Source organism: Magnolia sinica, chromosome 8 (assembly GCF_029962835.1).
Source record: "Magnolia sinica isolate HGM2019 chromosome 8, MsV1, whole genome shotgun sequence".
In the NCBI taxonomy this organism is placed as follows: domain Eukaryota; kingdom Viridiplantae; phylum Streptophyta; class Magnoliopsida; order Magnoliales; family Magnoliaceae; genus Magnolia; species Magnolia sinica.
Window position 1 is genome coordinate 4372563 of NC_080580.1, and position 8851 is coordinate 4381413.

Below are 8851 nucleotides of genomic sequence, written 5' to 3' on the forward strand. Positions count from 1 at the left end.
CCCGTACGGACGGGCAGGTATCCTTCATTTAAGACCGAACAGGCAGGTATTCTTCATCTAATTTGTGAAATCCAATCCGTTTTTCAGTATCTATCTTCGATGTTAGGTCCACATAGTAGATGGTCCACACTACATAGACATAAGTTTGCGTGTGGGGCCACCATGGCGTGAATCTTTTCGTCATACTCCTCGATCAGGTGTAAGCCAGCAGGACTAAGAGAATTTACCAAAAAAAAAAAATAATAATAATAAAATCAGCCTCATACAAATCGAAAGCAGGCCACACATAATGAACTTCGCAGTTTTGAGACTAATTTAAAATTATTTTCATTTTTGTGCTCCATATGACTTTTTAATCGGGCCTATCTTCTTCATATACGTCCAGATCAAGGTTCTTACTCGTGGACCCACTCGATTTTACACATACAATATGGTTGATTGCACATAGCTTGAGTGTTCTCCGCACTAAATAAAACTAGTGTTGTAGACAATTTTGGTCCACTCATTTATTGGTGGACCCACCAATGGGTTTGGCTCGGTTTTGGGTCAGGCTGAGATTCATTTACTGAATGGGTCAAGAATTCTAGTCTAAATCGGTTAGTGCCCGTAAGCTTAATCTAGTTCAACGCATTGAAATATGGGTCACACTTTCTAAACCAAATCCAACCCATTAACTCATAAAATTAACACATGGACCGTGGAGAGGGACATGATGAGGTCAATTACTATCTTATATAGGGAATAACTGAAAAAATTCTCTGCACTACTTAGAAAACTTTCTCAAATCTACATGAGATAAAAGCATAAATAATTCTTAATAAAATTAAAATAATTTTATTGGTGATATATATATATATATAAAGAAGAAGAAGAAGAAGAAGAAGAATTACAATCCTTTTAAATAATGAGCTCAAACCTAGATGGGATTTTAGACTTAGATTCCGATCCATACACCCTAAAAACATGACTGACAATAAATAGTCAACTTATTATTCATACACGGCCTCCATTCATCACACACACAGGCACCACCACACACTCACACCATACTGGATTTTCATCACCTATGGGTACTCAAACCCTCAACCACGTGTTGAAACTCCCGAGGGTCTACCACCGGAGTTAGAGTAAGGACCCAGTGGACTTCATGGCTTTCTGCCAAAAATAGTTAATGTATAATTTTGGCCAAACCATGTTATTCTCTTAGCTTTTTTAAACTATTTTTATGTTGGGCACTACTCCAAAAGTTATACTCGAACCAAAGCTTAGTATTTATAATAAAAATGAAAATAAACAGAACTTTTGAATGTTGATATGGTGGAATCTTACAAATGTTCTGTGGGCAACATCCGTAGCTTCTCCTACCTCAAAATGATATATAATATATAAACTCATCATGGTTTGCTAAGGTCTCGGCGGTCCGGATCGTTTTCACCTCAGGTTGGGCCTTCTCTAGTCAATCTTTGCTATAAAAGTGTCTGCGACCCGCTATTCAACCCATTGCCATCCATACATGAGAAAAACATGGGACGGTGGCACTTCAGCACGTGCGTGAACTCCACGTGTTCGAATTTCAGTGCACTTATCAGGAAGAGCTCGGGGAGTTATTTGATACTGTGGCTTTGTGCGACGCTTGATACTCTGATTGGGCTGTTTTAAAGGAAATGTAGCGTATTGCGTATTATATCTGAATTGAAACAGGTATACAACGACTGCCCCATTCGCTAATCTTATCCATTTGGTTGGCCTGCAGCACATGGCCCACTTTAGGAAAACCACATAAATCGATCCATATTAGCGTCTGATATATCTTCAAATGGACGGTGGTCAATGATCCACGGTCAAGATAGAGAAATCCATTATTGAAAAGGCTCCGGTTTCCCTATCATTGTGGTTTTTTAGGAATGGGCCATCTACAGTAAGGCGCACAAAATGTACAACTAGGATTCACTGAATTTACAACCACGTGTACGGCCAAGACAAGTGAACAAGGACTAGTAGTAATCTCTTTCATCACTAACATGCCTGTAAGTGGGCTGGTCCCACCAGCCGGATCCTGGCCCACTTTCAGCCCGTTTGACATGGACCTCAGTCCCATCCATGGTTGGGCCTGATTACTGACTATGCTAGATCTGGGCTTGCCTTTGCCGAAAGGCCCGAATTTGGGTCCTCTCCAATGGGCCCACCATGGATTCCTTAATGGTTGAAACGGAAGGAAAGAGCTTTGTGGGGCCCATGTAAAATGTGTCTGACAGATCTCAATCAGGCCATGCCACGTGGAAGAGTTCGGATGTGGAAGTCTACCATTTAAATCTTCTTGGGGGCCCACCAGTTGATATTTGGTTTTTTCCTTCATCCTTGGCTGTTCTACTCTCATGTTTTCCGCAGTTCTACTCTATCAAAGGCCGTAACTTTAGTTAGACTATGGGTCATCTCCAACCATGTCCTTTTGGGTCTTCCCATTGCCACAATACAGCTTCGAACTTGTGCCTTAACTAGCTTTGAAGAAGCCTAATATAAAAGATTAAAGTTAGTATATTGGTTGAGCCCGACTGGACCGCAATTAAATGGGTCATGTCGAGTTGGGTTCGAGCTCTTAAAGTTTTGAGTGCGTCGGGTCGAGGTAGCGAGTTAGGTTAGGGCTGGATTTCTTGACTCATTTATAAAATGGGTTGGGCTTGGGTTCACCCCCGACAGAAACCAAACCCACTCATTGCCAGGCCTACGTGTGGTCCACTAGAGTTTTGGATTGGTCTATTTTTGACCTCATGTTATGATGGGTGGAGTGAATGTCACCCAGATATCACAGTGGGCCCCTCTTAGCTTTGGGCAGGGTTTGGCCCTCCTTGCATGTGTGGTCCAATCAATTTTTGGGTTGGGCTAAGACTCGAGTCATTTTCGCCTGACTAGACCTAACCCAGCCCGACCCAACTTTCCATTTACATGTGTTATATCCAACCCGAGCTCAATCAGGTCGGGCTTGACCAGACCACCTGGCCCGATTAGTGGATGCATAAAATACACATATATCTATATATGTTGTTTATTAATATGTTTTGAGTTTCGGGTTGAGTCGAGTCGTATGTCCAAGTATATTGATTGGTTTGGTTGGGTAGGGTTCGACCTGAGCCTGGCCCATTTACCTAAATAGGCCGCATTTTCTAAACCTAGCCCAACCCACTACCCATTTATCTTGGCCCAAACCCACCTAAGAAGTGGGTCAGGCTAGTTGACCAGTTCAGGCACTGACCCACCCGACTCAGTTTTCTAAAAGAATCCAAAACCATGGACTTGAAACCTACCTGATCTAGTCCCATATCCAATTACGTTGGCTCTGGTTCTTTGAGCAATGAAGGACGGCTCTGGGTACCCACAATCTTTTTCATGATTTCATTACTACTAAGGGTGGAAATGGCTGGGTTTGGCCCAGGCCAGGCTATCTGACACTTAAAACCTACACACCAAAGTCCTGCAACACGGAATAACATAGCAGGTTCAATTGATGTAGGATGTGGCATAAATACTTTCTTCCCATGGTTGGATCAAAAGAAGGTGAACCGGAAATTAGCCTTGACTTTTAATAATGGTATTGTTATGAGACGCACGTCCTATGAATTTTGACTGAAACAAGTCATTTGAGGCCAACTGACTCACTAAGTTGTATCTATCCATTTCGTGAGAAAATGTTTGCTTTTAGATCAAAAATGAAATTTCAGGAAATTTTTTTTTTTTTTTAATAATTCCAAATTTTATAGTATTTCTTTATTTTTAAAGTTTTAGTTTTCCATATTACTTGTAATCATGTTGGGAATCCTTGAGCAAAAGTTTATCTAGAAATTTTATTTTTAGAAAATAGGCTTTAGAAGTATTTTGCTAAAATTATAACTTTTATTAGGGTTAGAATTTTGTTGTTTTTGGTAATTACGAATTTTGATTTATTAATGGTGTAGTTGAGAACATTAGACATTATTAGACATTATTCAATAAAATATTTGAGTTTTTTCTTCTTCTTCTTCTTTTTTTTTTTTTTTCCCCATTGTGGATTTAAGAAATATCCCGCGGATTTAAGGTTTTTATCATTTGAGGAAGAAAGTGATCTTCCTCACCTCATCATCATCAGACTCGATTCGACTCATCTGACTCGACCTAAAAATTGATCAAATCCTTTGTTCTTGTTGTAGGAATGCGTCCGAATACGCGTCCGAATCTAGCCAGCTCGTCTGCAGAATAGGATTGCAGATTTCTCTCCTCTGTAATCTCTTAGATTCTTCTTCTTCATTGTTTTCTTTCTTTAATCTTCCTCTATTCTTGTATAAATACCAGTTGTATGTGACTCTAAGAAATCAAGCCTTCTCTTCCTCAAAACATGTATTTTAACATGGTATCAAAGCGATTTTCGACCTGGGCCACTGATCTGATTTTCGATGGTCAGATCTGTCTCCCAGATCCCTAAATCACATCTATGCTTTTCATCAATACTCTGCCATTAGTCTCCTAGCCTTTTTTTCTCTCTCTTCGGCCAGGGCCTCCTCTCTCCAATCCGATCAACGCAGCAAAGGACTCCTCTCTCCAATCCGATCAACGCTTGCTGCTTCCTCTCTCCAATCCGATCAACACAAGCAATGTGGCCAGATTTGTACAAAGACTTCCTCTCTTAAGACGATAAGTTTTTTTTTTTTGTTGGGGAGTCCAACACATCTCTCTCATCTCTCTCTCTCTTACACGTCTCTCTCTCACACGTCTCTCACATCTCTCTCTCTTACCATTGTGGTTGGCTGGTAGATCAATGTGATCTGTTAACCCTTTTACTGGACTCACATTTCCCAACTCATGATCATGTTGGCCACCCGATTGATGATCATGCATATCATGATTGTGTCCACTGATGCTTCAGATGATGAAGATGGACGGTGGATGTTCTTCTGATTGGAATCACAATCAAAGTTAGAGGAACCTGTGCATCAGATGGCACTTTGAGAATTCTGTTTTCAGCAGATTTGTTTGGTCCATTGTTGTGTCCTGTCCATTGCACACATGGCATGCATTTGGGTGATCAGATTCTTTCTTTCTATTTGTATTGCAAATTGTTCTGATCAGATCTTCCTATCCATCTGATCTCATCTGTAAACTTGGATCGTTGATCTTTTTCATTATAAAAAAATAAAATAAATATGATCCGATCTTCCTAACAATCTAATCTCCTCTGTTAAATTTGGATTGTTTTCATTAACAAAAAAAAAAAAAAAATCCAATTTGATTCCCCTCAGTTTGGCTATTTCTTTATGGCATTGTCCAAGGTCTTTAACGATATTTCATCCTCTCGTGATGAGGATTTCAAACAGTTTGAAAATTCAAGACTTAAGATTACATCATCTCCTCTCACAGGATCCAATTTTCTCCAGTGGCAACAAGCTGTCCGCATCTTTATTGGTGGCAAACGGAAACTAGGCCACATCACCGGAACCCTTTCTTGTCCTGCCGATGGAGATTCCAAGAGAGTGGAATGGGAATATGATGACATGATTGTCATGTCATGGTTATGGAACTCCATGGCCGACAATGTCCGAAGTGGCTTCTTTTCTTAAAAACAACGAAAGAAATTTGGGACACGGTCCACGAACTCTATAGTGATGCGCTTAACATGTCATGCATTTTTCAATTAGAAAAGGAGATCGCCTCTCTCCAGCAGAACGACAACAGCCTCATAGAGTACTATGCTAAACTACGGAGTTTATGGGAGGAGCTTTCTTATCATGATAAGGATGATACCTATTGTTCTCAAGATGTGATTTTTATCAAGAAACTTCAGGAGCGACGGCGGATCTTCAAATTTTTAGATGGCCTTAATAATGAGTACAAGTTACTCAGACAACAAATCATCCACAACGCTGAGACGATGACCTTGAATCAGGTTTATGCTCAGCTTGCAAGAGAAGAAAAAAGAAAGTAGGTTATGGTTCCACATGCCTCGATCACATAGTCGACCTTACAGGCTAATGTTCTTTTTTCTGATCATAGGGGTCATGGTCGTGGAACTCGAGGCCGAGGTCGTGGTACACTTTTTTGCACTCATTGCAAACATACCAACCATATGGTTGATTATTGCTGGATTAAACATGGTAGACCTCCCATGCGGGGAGGCTTTGCTCGTAGACGGGGTCATTCATCGGGTGGCTGATGGGCCAATTTGTCTGCTACTGAATCCGAGGGGACGCCATCTGCTTCCTCCACTACTATAGTCCAGATTTTCCAAGAGGAATATGATAACTTGATCGCCCAGAAGGCTGGCCTCTCAGTCTCCAAATTCATGGCTACTTCCAGTTCTCCAATGTCTGGTACATCCACTCCTGCCCCCTCTTCCCAACCCTGGGTCATAGACACTAGGGCCACCGATCATATGACTGGTATGTCTCACCTTTTTTCATCTTTTCATCATAGTTCTACTTTAGGTTCACTAAAGTTAGCTAATAGCATCCTTACTCCCATTACGGGGTCAGGAACTGTTCCTCTAACCTCTACTGTATCCCTTGATAAGACCCTTCTTATCCCCAGTCTTGACTCCAACTTGCTTTCCATTAGTGTACTAACCAAACATTTTAACTGTGCTGCCATTTTTCTACCATCTCACTGTATGTTTCAGGACCTCAGGACGCAGAAGATGATTGGTGGTGGGTGTGAACATGCTGGCCTTTACCAATTCGATGCTGATGTTCAACCTAGAACAGCTGCCCATCTTCTTTCCGTCACTGAGGAGGATTTTTTTCGATGGCACTATCGATATGGTCATCCCTATTTTTCCATTTTATGCAATTTATTTCCTGCTTTAGCTTCCCACAAAGATGTTAAGTCTTTTCAGTGTGATACTTATGCTTTATCCAAGTAGAAACGTATTTTATTTTCTTTAGTCTTGAATAAAGTCTCTGGTCCTATGTTTTCTGTGATTCACTCTGATGTTTAGGGACCTGCTCATATTTCCTCCTCCATGGGATTCCGGTATTTTATGTCTTTTATAGATTGTACTACCAAGATAACATGGATCTATCTTCTTAAAAATAAAAGTGATGTGTTTGATCTTTTGGTTCTTTTCATGTTTAGTTGATTAATCAGTTTAAGGCAAAGGTCAAAATCCTTCACTGTGATAATAGTGGCGAAGACTTTTCCACTGTTTTTTTTTCCTATCTTCGTCAGCTTGGCATCGAATCAAACACCAATTGTGCTTCCACTCCTCAGCAAAATGGGATGGCAGAAAGAAAAAACCAACAATTATTGAATATCACTCATTGCCTCCTCACTGAGATGCATGTTCCCAAACATTATTAGGGAGATGCAATTCTCACTGCATGCTACTTGGCCAATCTACTGTCTCATTCTGCTTTGAACTTTTAGACTCTGATTTCTTTGTTTAAGACAGTTCACCATGTCACCGATATTCCTCTTCGAGTTTTCGACTGCACTGCTTATGTGCATGACTTTCCTCCATCTCGAACAAAGTTATCAGATAGATCCATTTCTTGCATGTTTGTTAGGTATTCACCTACCCAAAAAGGTTATAAATTTGTGGATCCGCATACAGGTCGTCACCATGTCACTCTAGATGCGACATTTTTGAAGTCTCTTAGTTTTTTTTTTCTCCGGCACCTTCATCTCTTCTCTTATCCCCACATGTTATTCTTATCCCTTTTCTAAACTCACCGTCCCCTACCTCACCTTCTCCGCCATCACTTTCCACGACTCCACCACCACCACCACGCCGTTCCGCTTGCCCCAACACTCGACCTCTCCATTTTCAGGACTATGTCTGCACTCAAGCCTCCTCTATCTTGCAGCACAGAAAAGGGCGAGCCACCACATCCCTGGCTCCACCATCATCTGCTGCTCTGAGATCTACTCCTGACCTGACTCTTTCTGCTTCTCCGGGGAAAGGTATTCATCCTTGCACGTTTCATCCTCTTCCGCAGTTCATTTCTTATCAGTCATTATCTCCATCTTATAAAACTTTTCTTGCCAATGTTGATTCTATATTTATTCCTACACGTGTGGATGTAGCAATGACACACCCTCACTAGAAGCATGATATGCTTGAGGAGATGAATGCCTTAGAAAAAAAATCAAACTTGGGAGCTTGTTGATTTACCGGTCGATAAACATGCTGTGGGCCGTAAGTGGGTTTACACTGTCAAGCATAAATCTGATGGTATCATTGATCGATACAAAGTACGCCTTGTTGTACAAGGCTTCACACAGACTTATGGCATCGACTACACGGAAACTTTTGCTCTAGTTGTAAAAATGAATTTTATTCGGGTTCTCTTGTCTATAGCTGCGAATTTGGATTGGCCCCTGCATCAACTTGATGTCAAGAATGTTTTTTTACATGGTGACCTTCATGAAGAAGTGTATATGTACTTACCTCCTGGGTTTCGTCGTAAGGGAGAGGAACATAAAGTTTGTCACCTTCGCAAGTCCATCTATGGCCTTAAGCAGTCCCCACGGGCGTGGTTAGACAAATTCACTCATGCTATGCATGCTGCACATTTTTACCAGTGTAGCTCTGATCATTCTATTTTTTGGAAGCGCACCCCACTGGGCTCACAATAGTCTCGGTCTACGTTGATGATATCATCGTTATGGGCGATGATTCTACTTCTATATCTAGTATTAAGTCTCATCTTGATAGTACTTTTGAGGTTAAAGATTTGGGCTCCTTGCATTACTTTCTTGATATTGAGATTGCTCGTTCTCGCTCTAGTATTTCCTTATGTTAGAGGAAATATACATTGGACTTACTCCATGAAACGGGTATGCTGGGCTGTAAGCCTGTTGTTACTCCTCTTGAGATCAATTATCAGCT